Genomic DNA, 20,311 nt, shown 5'->3' on the forward strand with positions numbered 1-20,311 from the left:
TCAGGAGTGAGAAGGTACAGACCGTCCTTGAGCTCACAGTCGGGTGTGAGAAGGTACAGACTATCCTTGAGTTCACAGTCGAGCGTGAGAAGGTACAGACTATCCTTGGGCTCACAGTCGGGCGTGAGAAGGTACAGACTATCGTTGGGCTCACAGTCGAGCGTGAGAAGGTACAGATTGTCCATGGGCTCACAGTCGGGCGTGAGAAAGTACAGACTGTCCTTGGGCTCACAGTCGGGCGTGAGAAGGTACAGACTGACCTCGGGCTCACTATCGGGCGTGAGAAGGTACAGACTGTCCTTGGGCTCACAGTCGGTCGTGAGGAGGTACAGACTGTCCTTGGGCTCACTGACGGGCGTGAGAAGGGACAGACTGTCCTTGGGCTCACAGTCAAGAGTGAGACTGTCCGTGGACTCACAGTTTGCAGTCAGTGGGTACAGACAGTCCTTGGGTGCACAGTCAGGAGTCAGTGAAGACATACTATGCTTAGTACAATAGACGGAAGTGAGACTGTCCTTGAGCTAACAGTCGTGAGCGAGACTGTCTTTGGGCTCTGTGTTGAGAATGAGACTGGCTTTGGGCTCAGTGATGGGAGTCAGAGATTATAGACTGTCCTGTGGCACACATTCGGGAGTTTGAGAGTACAGACTGTCTTTGGGCTCATGGGCAGGAGGAAGACTGCCCTTGGGCTCAGGGTTCTGTGTGAGATGGTATAGACTGTCCTTGAGCTCACAGTCGGGCGTGACAAGGTACAGACTGTCCTTGAGCTCACAGTCGGGCGTCAGAAGGTACAGACTGACCCTGGGCTCACAGTCGGGCGTGAGGAGGCACAGACTGTACTTGAGCTCACAGTCGGGCGTGAGAAGGTAAAGACTGACCCTGGGCTCACAGTCGGGCGTGAGAAGGTACAGACTGACCCTGGGCTCACAGTCGGGCGTGAGAAGGTACAGAATCTCCTTGGGCTCAGACTCAGGAGTGAGAAGGTACAGACTGTCCTTGAGCTCACAGTCGGGCGTGAGAAGGTACAGACTGACCTCGGGCTCACAGTCGGGCGTGAGAAGGTACAGACTGACCTTGGGCTCAGACTCAGGAGTGAGAAGGTACAGACTGTCCTTGAGCTCACAGTCGGGCGTGAGAAGGTACAGACTGACCCTGGGCTCACAGTCGGGCGTGAGAAGGTACAGACTGAACTTGGGCTCAGAGTCAGGAGTGAGAAGGTACAGACTGTCCTTGAGCTCACACTCGGGCGTGAGAAGGTACAGACTGTCCTTGGGCTCGGAGTCGGGCGTGAGAAGGTACAGACTGACCTTGGGCTCAGAGTCAGGAGTGAGAAGGTACAGACTGTCCTTGAGCTCACAGTCGGGTGTGAGAAGGTACAGACTATCCTTGAGTTCACAGTCGAGCGTGAGAAGGTACAGACTATCCTTGGGCTCACAGTCGGGCGTAAGAAGGTACAGACTATCCTTGGGCTCACAGTCGAGCGTGAGAAGGTACAGACTGTCCATGGGCTCACAGTCGGGCGTGAGAAAGTACAGACTGTTCTTGGGCTCACAGTCGGGCGTGGGAAGGTACAGACTGACCTTGGGCTCAGAGTCAGGAGTAAGAAGGTACAGACTGTCGTTGAGCTCACAGTCGGGCGTGAGAAGGTACAGACTGACCTCGGGCTCACAGTCGGGCGTGAGAAGGTACAGTCTGACCTTGGGCTCAGTGTCCCGAGTGAGAAGGTACAGACTGTCCTTGAGCTCACAGTCGGACGTGAGAAGGTACAGACTGACCCTGGGCTCACAGTCGGGCGTGAGATGGTACAGACTGACCTTGGGCTCAGAGTCAGGAGTGAGAAGATACAGACTGTCCTTGAGCTCACAGTCGGGCGTGAGAAGGTACAGACTGTCCTTGGGCTCAGAGTCGGGCGTGAGAAGGTACAGACTGACCTTGGGCTCAGAGTCAGGAGTGAGAAGATACAGACTGTCCTTGAGCTCACAGTCGGGCGTGAGAAGGTACAGACTATCCTTGAGTTCACAGTCGGGCGTGAGAAGGTACAGACTATCCTTGGGCTCACAGTCGGGCGTGAGAAGATACAGACTGTCCTTGAGCTCACAGTCGGGCGTGAGAAGGTACAGACTATCCTTGAGTTCACAGTCGGGCTTGAGAAGGTACAGACTGTCCTTGGGCTCACAGTCGGGCGTGAGAAGGTACAGACTGTCATTTGGCTCACAGTCGGGCGCGGGAAGGTACAGACTGACCTTGGGCTCAGAGTCAGGAGTGAGAAGCTACAGACTGCCCTTGGGTTCAGAGTCAGGAGTGAGAAGGTACAGACTGTCCTTAAGCTTACAGTCGGGCGTGAGAAGGCACAGACTGACCTTGGGCTCAGAGTCAGGAGTGAGAAGCTACAGACTGACCTTGGGCTCAGAGTCAGGAGTGAGAAGCTACAGACTGTCCTTGGGCTCACAGTCGAGCGTCAGAAGGTACAGACTGTCCTTGAGCTCACAGTCGGGCGTGAGAAGGTACAGACTATCCTTGGGCTCACAGTCGGGCGTGAGAAGGTACAGACTGTCCTTGGGCTCACAGTCGGGCGTGAGAAGGTACTGACTGACATTGGACTCTGAGTCAGGAGTGAGAATGTACAGACTGTCCTTTAGCTCACAGTCGGGCGTGAGAAGGTACAGACTATCCTTGAGCTCACAGTCGGGCGTGAGAAGGTACAGAGTGTCCTTGGGGTCACACTCGGGAGTGAGACGGTATAGACTGCCCTTGGGCTCACTATCGGGCGTGAGAAGGTACAGACTGTCCTTGGGCTCACAGTCAGGTGTGAGAATGTACAGACTGTGCTTGGGCTCACAGTCGGGCGTGAAAAGGTACAGACTGTCCTTGGGCTCACTGTCGGGCGTGAGGAGGTACAGACTGCCCTTGGGCTCACTGTCGGGCGTGAGAAGGTACAGACTGTCCTTGGGCTCACTGTCGGGCGTGAAAAGATACAGACTGTCCTTGGGCTCACTGTCGGGCGTGAGAAGGGACAGACTGTCCTTGGGCTCACAGTCAAGAGTGAGACTGTCCGTGGACTCACAGTTAGCAGTCAGGGTGTACAGACAGTCCTTGGGTGCACAGTCAGGAGTCAGTGAGTACAGACTACGCTTAGTACAACAGACGGAAGTGAGACTGTCCTTGAGCTCACAGTCGTGAGCGAGACTGTCTTTGGGCTCAGTGTTGAGAATGAGACTGACTTTGGGCTCAGTGATGGGAGACAGAGATTATAGACTGTCCTTGGGCACACATTCGGGAGTTAGAGAGTACAGACTGTCATTTGGCTCATGGTGAGGAGGAAGACTGCCCTTGGGCTCAGAGTTGTGTGTGAGATGGTACAGACTGTCCTTGAGCTCACAGTCGGGCGTGAGAAGGGACAGACTGTCCTTGACCTCACAGTCGGGCGTCAGAAGGTACAGACTGATCCTGGGCTCACAGTCGGGCATGAGAACGTACAGACTGACCTTGGGCTCAGAGTCAGGAGTGAGAAGGTACAGACTGTCCTTGAGCTCACAGTAGGGCATGAGAAAGTACAGACTGACCTCGGGCTCACAGTCGGGCGTGAGAAGGTACGGACTGACCTTGGGCTCAGAGTCCGGAGTGAGAAGGTACAGACTGTCCTTGAGCTCACAGTCGGGCGTGAGAAGGTACAGACTTACCCTTGGCTCACAGTCGGGCGTGAGAAGGTACAGACTGAACTGGGGCTCAGAGTCAGGAGTGAGAAGGTACAGACTGTCCTTGAGCTCACAGTCGGGCGTGAGAAGGTACAGACTGACCTTGGGCTCAGAGTCAGGAGTGAGAAGGTACAGACTGTCCTTGAGCTCACAGTCGGGCGTGAGAAGGTACAGACTATGCTTGATTTCACAGTCGGGCGTGAGAAGGTACAGATTATCCTTGGGCTCACAGTCGGGCGTGAGAAGGTACAGACTATCCTTGGGCTCACAGTCGGGCGTGAGAAGGTACAGATTGTCCTTGGGCTCACAGTCGAGCGTGAGAAGGTACAGACTGTCCTTGGGCTCACAGTCGGGCGTAAGAAGGTACAGACTATCCTTGGGCTCACAGTCGAGCGTGAGAAGGTACAGACTGTCCATGGGCTCACAGTCGGGCGTGAGAAAGTACAGACTGTTCTTGGGCTCACAGTCGGGCGTGGGAAGGTACAGACTGACCTTGGGCTCAGAGTCAGGAGTAAGAAGGTACAGACTGTCGTTGAGCTCACAGTCGGGCGTGAGAAGGTACAGACTGACCTCGGGCTCACAGTCGGGCGTGAGAAGGTACAGTCTGACCTTGGGCTCAGTGTCCCGAGTGAGAAGGTACAGACTGTCCTTGAGCTCACAGTCGGACGTGAGAAGGTACAGACTGACCCTGGGCTCACAGTCGGGCGTGAGATGGTACAGACTGACCTTGGGCTCAGAGTCAGGAGTGAGAAGATACAGACTGTCCTTGAGCTCACAGTCGGGCGTGAGAAGGTACAGACTGTCCTTGGGCTCAGAGTCGGGCGTGAGAAGGTACAGACTGACCTTGGGCTCAGAGTCAGGAGTGAGAAGATACAGACTGCCCTTGAGCTCACAGTCGGGCGTGAGAAGGTACAGACTATCCTTGAGTTCACAGTCGGGCGTGAGAAGGTACAGACTATCCTTGGGCTCACAGTCGGGCGTGAGAAGATACAGACTGTCCTTGAGCTCACAGTCGGGCGTGAGAAGGTACAGACTATCCTTGAGTTCACAGTCGGGCTTGAGAAGGTACAGACTGTCCTTGGGCTCACAGTCGGGCGTGAGAAGGTACAGACTGTCATTTGGCTCACAGTCGGGCGTGGGAAGGTACAGACTGACCTTGGGCTCAGAGTCAGGAGTGAGAAGCTACAGACTGTCCTTGGGTTCAGAGTCAGGAGTGAGAAGGTACAGACTGTCCTTAAGCTTACAGTCGGGCGTGAGAAGGTACAGACTGACCTTGGGCTCAGAGTCAGGAGTGAGAAGCTACAGACTGACCTTGGGCTCAGAGTCAGGAGTGAGAAGCTACAGACTGTCCTTGGGCTCACAGTCGAGCGTCAGAAGGTACAGACTGTCCTTGAGCTCACAGTCGGGCGTGAGAAGGTACAGACTGTCCTTGGCCTCACAGTCGGGCGTGAGAAGGTACAGACTATCCTTGGGCTCACAGTCGGGCGTGAGAAGGTACAGACTGTCCTTGGGCTCACAGTCGGGCGTGAGAAGGTACTGACTGACATTGGACTCTGAGTCAGGAGTGAGAAGGTACAGACTGTCCTTTAGCTCACAGTCGGGCGTGAGAAGGTACAGACTATCCTTGAGCTCACAGTCGGGCGTGAGAAGGTACAGAGTGTCCTTGGGGTCACACTCGGGAGTGAGACGGTATAGACTGCCCTTGGGCTCACTATCGGGCGTGAGAAGGTACAGACTGTCCTTGGGCTCACAGTCAGGTGTGAGAATGTACAGACTGTGCTTGGGCTCACAGTCGGGCGTGAAAAGGTACAGACTGTCCTTGGGCTCACTGTCGGGCGTGAGGAGGTACAGACTGCCCTTGGGCTCACTGTCGGGCGTGAGAAGGTACAGACTGTCCTTGGGCTCACTGTCGGGCGTGAAAAGATACAGACTGTCCTTGGGCTCACTGTCGGGCGTGAGAAGGGACAGACTGTCCTTGGGCTCACAGTCAAGAGTGAGACTGTCCGTGGACTCACAGTTAGCAGTCAGGGTGTACAGACAGTCCTTGGGTGCACAGTCAGGAGTCAGTGAGTACAGACTACGCTTAGTACAACAGACGGAAGTGAGACTGTCCTTGAGCTCACAGTCGTGAGCGAGACTGTCTTTGGGCTCAGTGTTGAGAATGAGACTGGCTTTGGGCTCAGTGATGGGAGACAGAGATTATAGACTGTCCTTGGGCACACATTCGGGAGTTAGAGAGTACAGACTGTCTTTTGGCTCATGGTGAGGAGGAAGACTGCCCTTGGGCTCAGAGTTGTGTGTGAGATGGTACAGACTGTCCTTGAGCTCACAGTCGGGCGTGAGAAGGGACAGACTGTCCTTGACCTCACAGTCGGGCGTCAGAAGGTACAGACTGATCCTGGGCTCACAGTCGGGCATGAGAACGTACAGACTGACCTTGGGCTCAGAGTCAGGAGTGAGAAGGTACAGACTGTCCTTGAGCTCACAGTAGGGCATGAGAAAGTACAGACTGACCTCGGGCTCACAGTCGGGCGTGAGAAGGTACGGACTGACCTTGGGCTCAGAGTCGGGCGTGAGAAGGTACAGACTATCCTTGATTTCACAGTCGGGCGTGAGAAGGTACAGATTATCCTTGGGCTCACAGTCGGGCGTGAGAAGGTACAGACTATCCTTGGGCTCACAGTCGGGCGTGAGAAGGTACAGATTGTCCTTGGGCTCACAGTCGAGCGTGAGAAGGTACAGACTGTCCTTGGGCTCACAGTCGGGCGTGAGTAGGTACAGACTGTCCTTGGGCTCACAGTCGGCCGTGGGAAGGTCAGACTGACCTTGGGCTCAGAGTCAGGAGTGAGAAGGTACAGACTGTCCTTGAGCTCACTGTCGGGGGTGAGAAGGTACAGACTGACCTCGGGCTCACAGTCGGGCGTGAGAAGGTACAGACTGACCTTGGGCTCAGTGTCCGGAGTGAGAAGGTACAGACTGTCCTTGAGCTCACAGTCGGTCGTGAGAAGGTACAGACTGACCCTGGGCTCACAGTCGGTCGTGAGAAGGTACAGACTGACCCTGGGCTCACAGTCGGGCGTGAGAAGGTACAGACTGACCTTGGGCTCAGAGTCAGGAGTGACAAGGTACAGACTGTCCTTGAGCTCACAGTCGGGCGTGAGAAGGTACAGACTGACCCTGGGCTCACAGTCGGGCGTGAGAAGGTACAGACTGACCTTGGGCTCAGAGTCAGGAGTGACAAGGTACAGACTGTCCTTGAGCTCACAGTCGGGCGTGAGAAGGTACAGACTGTCCTTGGGCTCAGAGTCGGGCGTGAGAAGGTACAGACTGACCTTGGGTTCAGAGTCAGGTGTGAGAAGGTACAGATTGTCCTTGGGCTCACAGTCGGGTGTGGGAAGGTACAGACTGACCTTCGGCTCAGAGTCAGGAGTGAGAAGCTACAGACTGTCCTTGGGCTCAGAGTCAGGAGTGAGAAGGTACAGACTGTCCTTGAGCTCACAGTCGGGCGTGAGAAGGTACAGACTGTCCTTGGGCTCACAGTCGGGCGTGAGAAGGTACAGACTATCCTTGGGCTCACAGTCGGGCGTGAGAAGGTACAGACTGTCCTTGGGCTCACAGTCGGGCGTGAGAAGGTACAGACTGACATTGGGCTCAGAGTCAGGAGTGAGAAGGTACAGACTGTCCTTTAGCTCACAATCGGGCGTGAGAAGGTACAGGCTATCCTTGAGCTCACAGTCGGGCGTGAGAAGGTACAGAGTGTCCTTGGGGTCACACTCGGGCGTGAGACGGTATAGACTGCCCTTGGGCTCACTATCGGTCGTGAGAAGGTACAGACTGCCCTTGGGCTCACAGTCCGGTGTGAGAAGGTACAGACTGTGCTTGGGCTCACAGTCGGGCGTGAAAAGGTACAGACTGTCCTTGGGCTCACTGTCGGGCGTGAGGAGGTACAGACTTCCCTTGGGCTCACTGTCGGGCGTGAGAAGGTACAGACTGTCCTTGGGCTCACTGTGGGGCGTGAAAAGATACAGACTGTCCTTGGGCTGACTGTCGGGCGTGAGAAGGGACAGACTGTCCTTGGGCTCACAGTCAAGAGTGAGACTGTCCGTGGACTCACAGTTAGCAGTCAGGGTGTACAGATAGTCCTTGGGTGCACAGTCAGGAGTCAGTGAGTACAGACTACGCTTAGTACAACAGACGGAAGTGAGACTGTCCTTGAGCTCACAGTCGTGAGCGAGACTGTCTTTGTGCTCAGTGTTGAGAATGAGACTGGCTTTGGGCTCAGTGATGGGAGACAGAGATTATAGACTGTCCTTGGGCACACATTCGGGAGTTAGAGAGTACAGACTGTCTTTTGGCTCATGGTCAGGAGGAAGACTGCCCTTCGGCTCAGAGTTGTGTGTCAGATGGTACAGACTGTCCTTGAGCTCACAGTCGGGCGTGAGAAGGTACAGACTGTCCTTGACCTCACAGTCGGACGTCAGAAAGTACAGACTGACCCAGGGCTCACAGTCGGGCATGAGAAGGTACAGACTGACCTTGGGCTCAGAGTCAGGAGTGAGAAGGTACAGACTGTCCTTGAGCTCACAGTAGGGCGTGAGAAGGTACAGACTGACCTCGGGCTCACAGTCGGGCGTGAGAAGGTACGGACTGACCTTGGGCTCAGAGTCCGGAGTGAGAAGGTACAGACTGTCCTTGGGCTCACAGTCGGGCGTGAGAAGGTACAGACTTACCCTTGGCTCACAGTCGGGCGTGAGAAGGTACAGACTGAACATGGGCTCAGAGTCAGGAGTGAGAAGGTACAGACTGTCCTTGAGCTCACAGTCGGACGTGAGAAGGTACAGACTGACCTTGGGCTCAGAGTCAGGAGTGAGTAGGTACAGACTGTCCTTGAGCTCACAGTCGGGCGTGAGAAGGTACAGGCTATCCTTGAGTTCACAGTCGGGCGTGAGAAGGTACAGACTATCCTTGGGCTCACAGCAGGGCGTGAGAAAGTACAGACTATCCTTGGGCTCACAGTCGGGCGTGAGAAGGTACAGATTGTCCTTGGGCTCACAGTCGAGCGTGAGAAGGTACAGACTGTCCTTGGGCTCACAGTCGGGCGTGAGAAGGTACAGACTGTCCTTGGGCTCACAGTCGGGCGTGGGAAGGTACAGACTGACCTTGGGCTCAGAGTCAGGAGTGAGAAGGTACAGACTGTCCTTGAGCTCACAGTCGGGCGTGAGAAGGTACAGACTGTCCTTGGGCTCAGAGTCGGGCGTGAGAAGGTACAGACTGTCCTTGGGCTCAGAGTCAGGAGTGAGAAGGTACAGACTGTCCTTGAGCTCACAGTCGGGCGTGAGAAGGTACAGACTATCCTTGAGTTCACAGTCTTGCGTGAGAAGGTACAGACTATCCTTGGTCTCACAGTCGGGCGTGAGAAGGTATAGACTATCCTTGGGCTCACAGTCGGGCGTGAGAAGGTACAGATTGTCCTTGGGCTCACAGTCGAGCGTGAGAAGGTACAGATTGACCTCGGGCTCACAGTCGGGCGTGAGAAGGTACAGACTGACCTTGGGCTCAGTGTCCGGCGTGAGAAGGTACAGACTGACCCTGGGCTCACAGTCGGGCGTGAGAAGATACAGACTGACCATGGGCTCTGAGTCAGGAGTGAGAAGGTACAGACTGTCCTTGGGCTCACAGTCGGGCGTGAGCAGGTACAGACTGTCCTTGGGCTCAGAGTCGGGCGTGAGAAGGTACAGACTGACCTTGGGCTCAGAGTCAGGAGTGAGAAGGTACAGACTGTCCTTGAGCTCACAGTCGGGCGTGAGAAGGTACAGACTATCCTTGAGTTCACAGTCGGGCGTGAGAAGGTACAGACTATCCTTGGGCTCACAGTCGGGCGTGAGAAGGTACAGACTAGCCTTGGGCTCACCGTCGGGCGTGAGAAGGTACAGATTGTCCTTGGGCTCACAGTCGTGCGTGAGAAGGTACAGACTGTCCTTGGGCTCACAGTCGGGCGTGGGAAGGTACAGACTGACCTTGGGCTCAGAGTCAGGAGTGAGAAGCTACAGACTGTCCTTGGGCTCAGTGTCAGGAGTGAGAAGGTACAGACTGTCCTTGGGCTCACAGTCGGGTGTGAGAAGGTACAGACTGTGCTTGGGCTCACAGTCGGGCGTGAAAAGGTACAGACTGTCCTTGGGCTCACTGTCGGGCGTGAGGAGGTACAGACTGCCCTTGGGCTCACTGTCGGGCCTGAGAAGGTACAGAGTGTCCTTGGGATCACTGTCGGGCGTGAAAAGATACAGACTGTCCTTGGGCTGACTGTCGGGCGTGAGAAGGGACAGACTGTCCTTGGGCTCACAGTCAAGAGTGAGACTGTCCGTGGACTCACAGTAAGCAATCAGGGTGTACAGACAGTCCTTGGGTGCATAGTCAGGAGTTAGTGAGTACAGACTATGCTTAGTACAACAGACGGAAGTGAGACTGTCCTTGAGCTCACAGTCGTGAGCGAGACTGTCTTTGGGCTCAGTGTTGAGAATGAGACTGGCTTTGGGCTCAGTGATGGGAGACAGAGATTATAGACTGTCCTTGGGCACACATTCGGGAGTTAGAGAGTACAGACTGTCTTTTGGATCATGGTCAGGAGGAAGACTGCCCTTGGGCTCAGAGTTGTGTGTGAGATGGTACAGACTGTCCTTGAGCTCACAGTCGGGCGTGAGAAGGTACAGACTGTCCTTGACCTCACAGTCGGGCGTCAGAAGGTACAGACTGACCCTGGGCTCACAGTCGGGCATGAGAAGGTACAGACTGTCCTTGGGCTCAGAGTCAGGAGTGAGAAGGTACAGACTGTCCTTGAGCTCACAGTAGGGCGTGAGAAGGTACAGACTGACCTCGGGCTCACAGTCGGGCGTGAGAAGGTACGGACTGACCTTGGGGTCAGAGTCAGGAGTGAGAAGGTACAGACTGTCCTTGAGCTCACAGTCGGGCGTGAGAAGGTACAGACTATCCTTGAGTTCACAGTCGGGCGTGAGAAGGTACAGACTATCCTTGGGCTCACAGTCGGGCGTGAGAAGGTACAGACTATCCTTCGGCTCACAGTCGGGCGTCAGAAGGTACAGACTATCCTTGAGCTCACAGTCGGGCGTGAGAAGGTACAGAGTGTCCTTGGGGTCACACTCGGGCGTAAGACGGGATAGACTGCCCTTGGGCTCACTATCGGGCGTGAGAAGGTACAGACTGCCCTTGGGCTCACAGTCGGGTGTGAGAAGGTACAGACTGTGCTTGGGCTCACAGTCGGGCGTGAAAAGGTACAGACTGTCCTTGTGCTCACTGTCGGGCGTGAGGAGGTACAGATTGCCCTTGGGCTCACTGTCGGGCGTGAGAAGGTACAGACTGTCCTTGGGCTCACTGTCGGGCGTGAAAAGATACAGACTGTCCTTGGGCTCACTGTCGGGCGTGAGAAGGGACAGACTGTCCTTGGGCTCACAGCAAGAGTGAGACTGTCCGTGGACTCACAGTTAGCAGTCAGGGTGTACAGACAGTCCTTGGGTGCACAGTCAGGAGTCAGTGAGTACAGACTACGCTTAGTACAACAGACGGAAGTGAGACTGTCCTTGAGCTCACAGTCGTGAGCGAGACTGTCTTTGGGCTCAGTGTTGAGAATGAGACTGGCTTTGGGCTCAGTGGTGGGAGACAGAGATTATAGACTGTCCTTGGGCACACATTCGGGAGTTAGAGAGTACAGACTGTCTTTTGGCTCATGGTCTGGAGGAAGACTGCCCTTGGGCTCAGAGTTGTGTGTCAGATGGTACAGACTGTCCTTGAGCTCACAGTCGGGCGTGAGAAGGTACAGACTGTCCTTGACCTCACAGTCGGACATCAGAAAGTACAGACTGACCCTGGGCTCACAGTCGGGCATGAGAAGGTACAGACTGACCTTGGGCTCAGAGTCAGGAGTGAGAAGGTACAGACTGTCCATGAGCTCACAGTAGGGCGTGAGAAGGTACAGACTGACCTCGGGCTCACAGTCGGGCGTGAGAAGGTACGGACTGACCTTGGGCTCAGAGTCCGGAGTGAGAAGGTACAGACTGTCCTTGAGCTCACAGTCGGGCGTGAGAAGGTACAGACTTACCCTTGGCTCACAGTCGGGCGTGAGAAGGTACAGACTGAACTTGGGCTCAGAGTCAGGAGTGAGAAGGTACAGACTGTCCTTGAGCTCACAGTCGGGCGTGAGAATGTACAGACTGACCTTGGGCTCAGAGTCAGGAGTGAGAAGGTACAGACTGTCCTTGAGCTCACAGTCGGGCGTGAGAAGGTACAGACTGACATTGGGCTCAGAGTCAGGAGTGAGAAGGTACAGACTGTCCTTGAGTTCACAGTCGGGCGTGAGAAGGTACAGACTGACCTTGGGCTCACAGTCGGGCGTGAGTAGGTACAGACTGTCCTTGGGCTCACAGTCGGGCGTGGGAAGGTACAGACTGACCTTGGGCTCAGAGTCAGGAGTGAGAAGGTACAGACTGTCCTTGATCTCACAGTCGGGCGTGAGAAGGTACAGACTGACCTCGGGCTCACAGTCGGGCGTGAGAAGGTACAGACTGACCTTGGGCTCAGTGTCCGGAGTGAGAAGGTACAGACTGTCCTTGAGCTCACAGTCGGTCGTGAGAAGGTACAGACTGACATTGGGCTCAGAGTCAGGAGTGAGAAGGTACAGACTGTCCTTGAGTTCACAGTCGGGCGTGAGAAGGTACAGACTGACCTTGGGCTCACAGTCGGGCGTGAGTAGGTACAGACTGTCCTTGGGCTCACAGTCGGGCGTGGGAAGGTACAGACTGACCTTGGGCTCAGAGTCAGGAGTGAGAAGGTACAGACTGTCCTTGAGCTCACAGTCGGGCGTGAGAAGGTACAGACTGACCTCGGGCTCACAGTCGGGCGTGAGAAGGTACAGACTGACCTTGGGCTCAGTGTCCGGAGTGAGAAGGTACAGACTGTCCTTGAGCTCACAGTCGGTCGTGAGAAGGTACAGACTGACCCTGGGCTCACAATCGGGCGTGAGAAGATACAGACTGACCATGAGCTCAGAGTCAGGAGTGAGAAGGTACAGACTGTCCTTGAGCTCACAGTCGGGCGTGAGCAGGTACAGACTGTCCTTGGGCTCAGAGTCGGGCGTGAGAAGGTACAGACTGACCTTGGGCTCAGAGTCAGGAGTGAGAAGGTACAGACTGTCCTTGAGCTCACAGTCGGGCGTGAGAAGGTACAGACTATCCTTGAGTTCACAGTCGGGCGTGAGAAGGTACAGACTATCCTTGGGCTCACAGTCGGGCGTGAGAAGGTACAGACTATCCTTGGGCTCACCGTCGGGCGTGAGAAGGTACAGATTGTCCTTGGGCTCACAGTCGGGCGTGGGAAGGTACAGACTGACCTTGGGCTCAGAGTCAGGAGTGAGAAGCTACAGACTGTCCTTGGGCTCAGTGTCAGGAGTGAGAAGGTACAGACTGTCCTTGGGCTCACAGTCGGGTGTGAGAAGGTACAGACTGTGCTTGGGCTCACAGTCAGGCGTGAAAAGGTACAGACTGTCCTTGGGCTCACTGTCGGGCGTGAGGAGGTACAGACTGCCCTTGGGCTCACTGTCGGGCCTGAGAAGGTACAGAGTGTCCTTGGGATCACTGTCGGGCGTGAAAAGATACAGACTGTCCTTGGGCTCACTGTCGGGCGTGAGAAGGGACAGACTGTCCTTGGGCTCACAGTCAAGAGTGAGACTGTCCGTGGACTCACAGTTAGCAATCAGGGTGTACAGACAGTCCTTGGGTGCACAGTCAGGAGTTAGTGAGTACAGACTATGCTTAGTACAACAGACGGAAGTGAGACTGTCCTTGAGCTCACAGTCGTGAGCGAGACTGTCTTTGGGCTCAGTGTTGAGAATGAGACTGGCTTTGGGCTCAGTGATGGGAGACAGAGATTATAGACTGTCCTTGGGCACACATTCGGGAGTTAGAGAGTACAGACTGTCTTTTGGCTCATGGTCAGGAGGAAGACTGCCCTTGGGCTCAGAGTTGTGTGTCAGATGGTACAGACTGTCCTTGAGCTCACAGTCGGGCGTGAGAAGGTACAGACTGTCCTTGACCTCACAGTCGGACATCAGAAAGTACAGACTGACCCTGGGCTCACAGTCGGGCATGAGAAGGTACAGACTGACCTTGGGCTCAGAGTCAGGAGTGAGAAGGTACAGACTGTCCATGAGCTCACAGTAGGGCGTGAGAAGGTACAGACTGACCTCGGGCTCACAGTCGGGCGTGAGAAGGTACGGACTGACCTTGGGCTCAGAGTCCGGAGTGAGAAGGTACAGACTGTCCTTGAGCTCACAGTCGGGCGTGAGAAGGTACAGACTTACCCTTGGCTCACAGTCGGGCGTGAGAAGGTACAGACTGAACTTGGGCTCAGAGTCAGGAGTGAGAAGGTACAGACTGTCCTTGAGCTCACAGTCGGGCGTGAGAATGTACAGACTGACCTTGGGCTCAGAGTCAGGAGTGAGAAGGTACAGACTGTCCTTGAGCTCACAGTCGGGCGTGAGAAGGTACAGACTGACCTTGGGCTCACAGTCGGGCGTGAGTAGGTACAGACTGTCCTTGGGCTCACAGTCGGGCGTGGGAAGGTACAGACTGACCTTGGGCTCAGAGTCAGGAGTGAGAAGGTACAGACTGTCCTTGAGCTCACAGTCGGGCGTGAGAATGTACAGACTGACCTCGGGCTCACAGTCGGGCGTGAGAAGGTACAGACTGACCTTGGGCTCAGTGTCCGGAGTGAGAAGGTACAGACTGTCCTTGAGCTCACAGTCGGTCGTGAGAAGGTACAGACTGACCCTGGGCTCACAGTCGGGCGTGAGAAGATACAGACTGACCATGGGCTCAGAGTCAGGAGTGAGAAGGTACAGACTGTCCTTGAGCTCACAGTCGGGCGTGAGCAGGTACAGACTGTCCTTGGGCTCAGAGTCGGGCGTGAGAAGGTACAGACTGACCTTGGGCTCAGAGTCAGGAGTGAGAAGGTACAGACTGTCCTTGAGCTCACAGTCGGGCGTGAGAAGGTACAGACTATCCTTGAGTTCACAGTCGGGCGTGAGAAGGTACAGACTATCCTTGGGCTCACAGACGGGCGTAAGAAGGTACAGACTATCCTTGGGCTCACCGTCGGGCGTGAGAAGGTACAGATTGTCCTTGGGCTCACAGTCGGGCGTGGGAAGGTACAGACTGACCTTGGGCTCAGAGTCAGGAGTGAGAAGCGACAGACTGTCCTTGGGCTCAGTGTCAGGAGTGAGAAGGTACAGACTGTCCTTGGGCTCACAGTCAGGTGTGAGAAGGTACAGACTGTGCTTGGGCTCACAGTCAGGCGTGAAAAGGTACAGACTGTCCTTGGGCTCACTGTCGGGCGTGAGGAGGTACAGACTGCCCTTGGGCTCACTGTCGGGCCTGAGAAGGTACAGAGTGTCCTTGGGATCACTGTCGGGCGTGAAAAGATACAGACTGTCCTTGGGCTCACTGTCGGGCGTGAGAAGGGACAGACTGTCCTTGGGCTCACAGTCAAGAGTGAGACTGTCCGTGGACTCACAGTTAGCAATCAGGGTGTACAGACAGTCCTTGGGTGCACAGTCAGGAGTTAGTGAGTACAGACTATGCTTAGTACAACAGACGGAAGTGAGACTGTCCTTGAGCTCACAGTCGTGAGCGAGACTGTCTTTGGGCTTAGTGTTGAGAATGAGACTGGCTTTGGGCTCAGTGATGGGAGGCAGAGATTATAGACTGTCCTTGGGCACTCATTCGGGAGTTAGAGAGTACAGACTGTCTTTTGGCTCATGGTCAGGAGGAAGACTGCCCTTGGGCTCAGAGTTGTGTGTGAGATGGTACAGACTGTCCTTGAGCTCACAGTCGGGCGTGAGAAGGTACAGACTGCCCTTGACCTCACAGTCGGGCGTCAGAAGGTACAGACTGACCCTGGGCTCACAGTCGGGCATGAGAAGGTACAGACTGACCTTGGGCTCAGAGTCAGGAGTGAGAAGGTACAGACTGTCCTTGAGCTCACAGTAGGGCGTGAGAAGGTACAGACTGACCTCGGGCTCACAGTCGGGCGTGAGAAGGTACGGACTGACCTTAGGCTCAGAGTCAGGAGTGAGAAGGTACAGACTGTCCTTGAGCTCACAGTCGGGCGTGAGAAGGTACAGACTATCCTTGAGTTCACAGTCGGGCGTGAGAAGGTACAGACTATCCTTGGGCTCACCGTCGGGCGTGAGAAGGTACAGAGTATCCTTCGGCTCACAGTCGGGCGTCAGAAGGTACAGACTATCCTTGAGCTCACAGTCGGGCGTGAGAAGGTACAGAGTGTCCTTGGGGTCACACTCGGGCGTGAGACGGGATAGACTGCCCTTGGGCTCACTATCGGGCGTGAGAAGGTACACACTGCCCTTGGGCTCACAGTCGGGTGTGAGAAGGTACAGACTGTCCTTGTGCTCACTGTCGGGCGTGAGGAGGTACAGATTGCCCTTGGGCTCACTGTCGGGCGTGAGAAGGTACAGACTGTCCTTGGGCTCACTGTCGGGCGTGAAAAGATACAGACTGTCCTTGGGCTCACAGTCGGGCGTGAGAAGGTACAGACTGACCTTGTGCTCAGAGTCAGGAGTGAGAAGGTACAGACTGTCCTTGAGCTCACAGTCGGGCGTTTGAAGGTACAGACTATCCTTGAGTTCACAGTCGGGCGTGAGAAGGTACAGACTATCCTTGGGCTCACAGTCGGGCGTGAGAAGGTACAGACTATCCTTGTGCTCACAATCGGGGGTGAGAAGGTACAGATTGTCCTTGGGCTCACAGTCGAGCGTGAGAAGGTACAGACTGTCCTTGGGATCACAGTCGGTCGTGAGAAGGTACAGACTGTCCTTGGGCTCACAGTCGGGCGTGGGAAGGTACAGACTGACCTTGGGCTCAGAGTCAGGAGTGAGAAGGTACAGACTGTCCTTGAGCTCACAGTCGGGCTTGAGAAGGTACAGACTGACCTCCGGCTCACAGTCGGGCGTGAGAAGGTACAGACTGACCTTGGGCTCAGAGTCAGGAGTGAGAAGGTACAGACTGTCCTTGAGCTCACAGTCGGGCGTGAGAAGGTACAGACTGTCCTTGGGCTCAGAGTCGAGCGTGAGAAGGTACAGACTGACATTGGGCTCAGAGTCAGGAGTGAGAAGGTACAGACTGTCCTTGGGCAGACATTCGGTAGTCAGAGAGTACAGACTGTCCTTGGGCTCACAGTCAGGAGCCAGAGAGTACAGACTGTCCTTGGGCAGACATCCGGGAGTCAGAGAGTACAGACTGTCCTTGGGCTCAGTCACAGGTGAGAGAGTACAGACCAACCGTAGAATCACAGTCAGGAGTGACACTGCCATTGGGCTCACAGACAGGAGCCAGAGAGTACAGACTGTCCTTGGGCACAAATTCGGGAATCAGAGAGTACAGTCTGTACTTGGGCACATATTCGGGAGTCAGCGAATACAGACTGTCCGTGGGCTCATGGTCAGGAGGAAGACTGTCCTTGCGCTCACAGTCGGGTGTGAGAAGGTACAGACTGTCCTTGCGCTCACAGTCCGGAATGTCTTTGGTTTCACAGTCAGCAGTGACACTGCCATTGGGCTCACAGACAGGAGCCAGAGAATGCAGACTGTCCTTGGGCACGCATTCGGGAGTCAGAGAGTACAGACTGTCCTTGGGCCCATGGTCAGGAGGAACACTGTGCTTGGGCTCACAATCGGGTGTGAGAAGGTACAGATTGTGCTTGGGCTCACAGTCGGGCGTGAGAAGGTACAGACTGTCCTTGGGCTCACTGTCGGGCGTGAGAAGTTACAGACTGTCCTTGGGATCACACTCGGGCGTGAGAAGGTATAGACTGTCCTTGGGCTCACTGTCGGGCGTGAAAAGATACAGACTGTCCTTGGGCTCACTGTCGGGCGTGAGAAGGGACAGACTGTCCTTGGGCCACAGTCAAGAGTGAGACTGTCCGTGGACTCACAGTTAGCAGTCAGGGGGAACAGACTGTCCTTGGGTGCACAGTCAAGAGTTAGTGAGTACAGACTGTGCTTAGTATAAGAGACAGAAGTGAGACTGTCCTTGGGCTCACAGTCGTGAGTGAGACTGTCTTTGGGCTCAGTGTTAAGAATGAGACTGGCTTTGGGCTCAGTGATGGGAGTCAGAGATTATAGACTATCCTTGGGCACACATTCGGGAGTCCGAGAGTGCAGACTGTCTTTGGGCTCATGATCAGGAGGAAGACTGCCCTTGGGCTCAGAGTTGTGTGTGAGATGGTACAGACTGTCCTTGAGCTCACAGTCGGGCGTGAGAAGGTACAGAATAACCTTGGGCTCAGAGTCAGGAGTGAGAAGGTACAGACTGACCCTGGGCTCACGGTCGGGCGTGAGAAGGTACAGACTGACCTCGGGCTCACAGTCGGGCGTGAGAAGGTACGGACTGAACCTGGGCTCAGATTCAGGAGTGAGAAGGGACAGACTGTCCTTGAGCTCACAGTCGGGCGTGAGAAAGTACAGACTAACCCTGGGCTCACAGTCGGGCGTGTGAAGGTACAGACTGACCTTGGGCTCAGAGTCAGGAGTGAGAAGGTACAGACTGTCCTTGAGCTCACAGTCGGGCGTGAGAAGGTACAGACTGTCCTTGGGCTCACAATCGGGCGTGAGAGGGGACAGACTGTCGTTGGGCTCACAGTCCAGCGTGAGAAGGTACAGACTGTCCTTGGTCTCACAGTCCGGCGTGAGAAGGTACAGACTGTCCTTGGGCTCAGAGTCAGGAGTGAGAAGGTGCAGACTGTCCTTGAGCTCACAGTCGGGCGTGAGAAGGTATAGACTGCCCTTGGGCTCACTATCGGGCGTGAGAAGGTACAGACTGTCCTTGGGCACACATTCGGGAGTTAGAGAGTACAGACTGTCTTTTGGCTCATGGTCAGGAGGAAGACTGCCCTTCGGCTCAGAGTTGTGTGTCAGATGGTACAGACTGTCCTTGAGCTCACAGTCGGGCGTGAGAAGGTACAGACTGTCCTTGACCTCACAGTCGGACGTCAGAAAGTACAGACTGACCCAGGGCTCACAGTCGGGCATGAGAAGGTACAGACTGACCTTGGGCTCAGAGTCAGGAGTGAGAAGGTACAGACTGTCCTTGAGCTCACAGTAGGGCGTGAGAAGGTACAGACTGACCTCGGGCTCACAGTCGGGCGTGAGAAGGTACGGACTGACCTTGGGCTCAGAGTCCGGAGTGAGAAGGTACAGACTGTCCTTGGGCTCACAGTCGGGCGTGAGAAGGTACAGACTTACCCTTGGCTCACAGTCGGGCGTGAGAAGGTACAGACTGAACATGGGCTCAGAGTCAGGAGTGAGAAGGTACAGACTGTCCTTGAGCTCACAGTCGGACGTGAGAAGGTACAGACTGACCTTGGGCTCAGAGTCAGGAGTGAGTAGGTACAGACTGTCCTTGAGCTCACAGTCGGGCGTGAGAAGGTACAGGCTATCCTTGAGTTCACAGTCGGGCGTGAGAAGGTACAGACTATCCTTGGGCTCACAGCAGGGCGTGAGAAAGTACAGACTATCCTTGGGCTCACAGTCGGGCGTGAGAAGGTACAGATTGTCCTTGGGCTCACAGTCGAGCGTGAGAAGGTACAGACTGTCCTTGGGCTCACAGTCGGGCGTGAGAAGGTACAGACTGTCCTTGGGCTCACAGTCGGGCGTGGGAAGGTACAGACTGACCTTGGGCTCAGAGTCAGGAGTGAGAAGGTACAGACTGTCCTTGAGCTCACAGTCGGGCGTGAGAAGGTACAGACTGTCCTTGGGCTCAGAGTCGGGCGTGAGAAGGTACAGACTGTCCTTGGGCTCAGAGTCAGGAGTGAGAAGGTACAGACTGTCCTTGAGCTCACAGTCGGGCGTGAGAAGGTACAGACTATCCTTGAGTTCACAGTCTTGCGTGAGAAGGTACAGACTATCCTTGGTCTCACAGTCGGGCGTGAGAAGGTATAGACTATCCTTGGGCTCACAGTCGGGCGTGAGAAGGTACAGATTGTCCTTGGGCTCACAGTCGAGCGTGAGAAGGTACAGACTGACCTCGGGCTCACAGTCGGGCGTGAGAAGGTACAGACTGACCTTGGGCTCAGTGTCCGGAGTGAGAAGGTACAGACTGTCCTTGAGCTCACAGTCGGTCGTGAGAAGGTACAGACTGACCCTGGGCTCACAGTCGGGCGTGAGAAGATACAGACTGACCATGGGCTCAGAGTCAGGAGTGAGAAGGTACAGACTGTCCTTGAGCTCACAGTCGGGCGTGAGCAGGTACAGACTGTCCTTGGGCTCAGAGTCGGGCGTGAGAAGGTACAGACTGACCTTGGGCTCAGAGTCAGGAGTGAGAAGGTACAGACTGTCCTTGAGCTCACAGTCGGGCGTGAGAAGGTACAGACTATCCTTGAGTTCACAGTCGGGCGTGAGAAGGTACAGACTATCCTTGGGCTCACAGTCGGGCGTGAGAAGGTACAGACTATCCTTGGGCTCACCGTCGGGCGTGAGAAGGTACAGATTGTCCTTGGGCTCACAGTCGGGCGTGGGAAGGTACAGACTGACCTTGGGC

Source organism: Scyliorhinus torazame, chromosome 1, assembly GCF_047496885.1.
Source record: "Scyliorhinus torazame isolate Kashiwa2021f chromosome 1, sScyTor2.1, whole genome shotgun sequence".
NCBI lineage: Eukaryota > Metazoa > Chordata > Chondrichthyes > Carcharhiniformes > Scyliorhinidae > Scyliorhinus > Scyliorhinus torazame.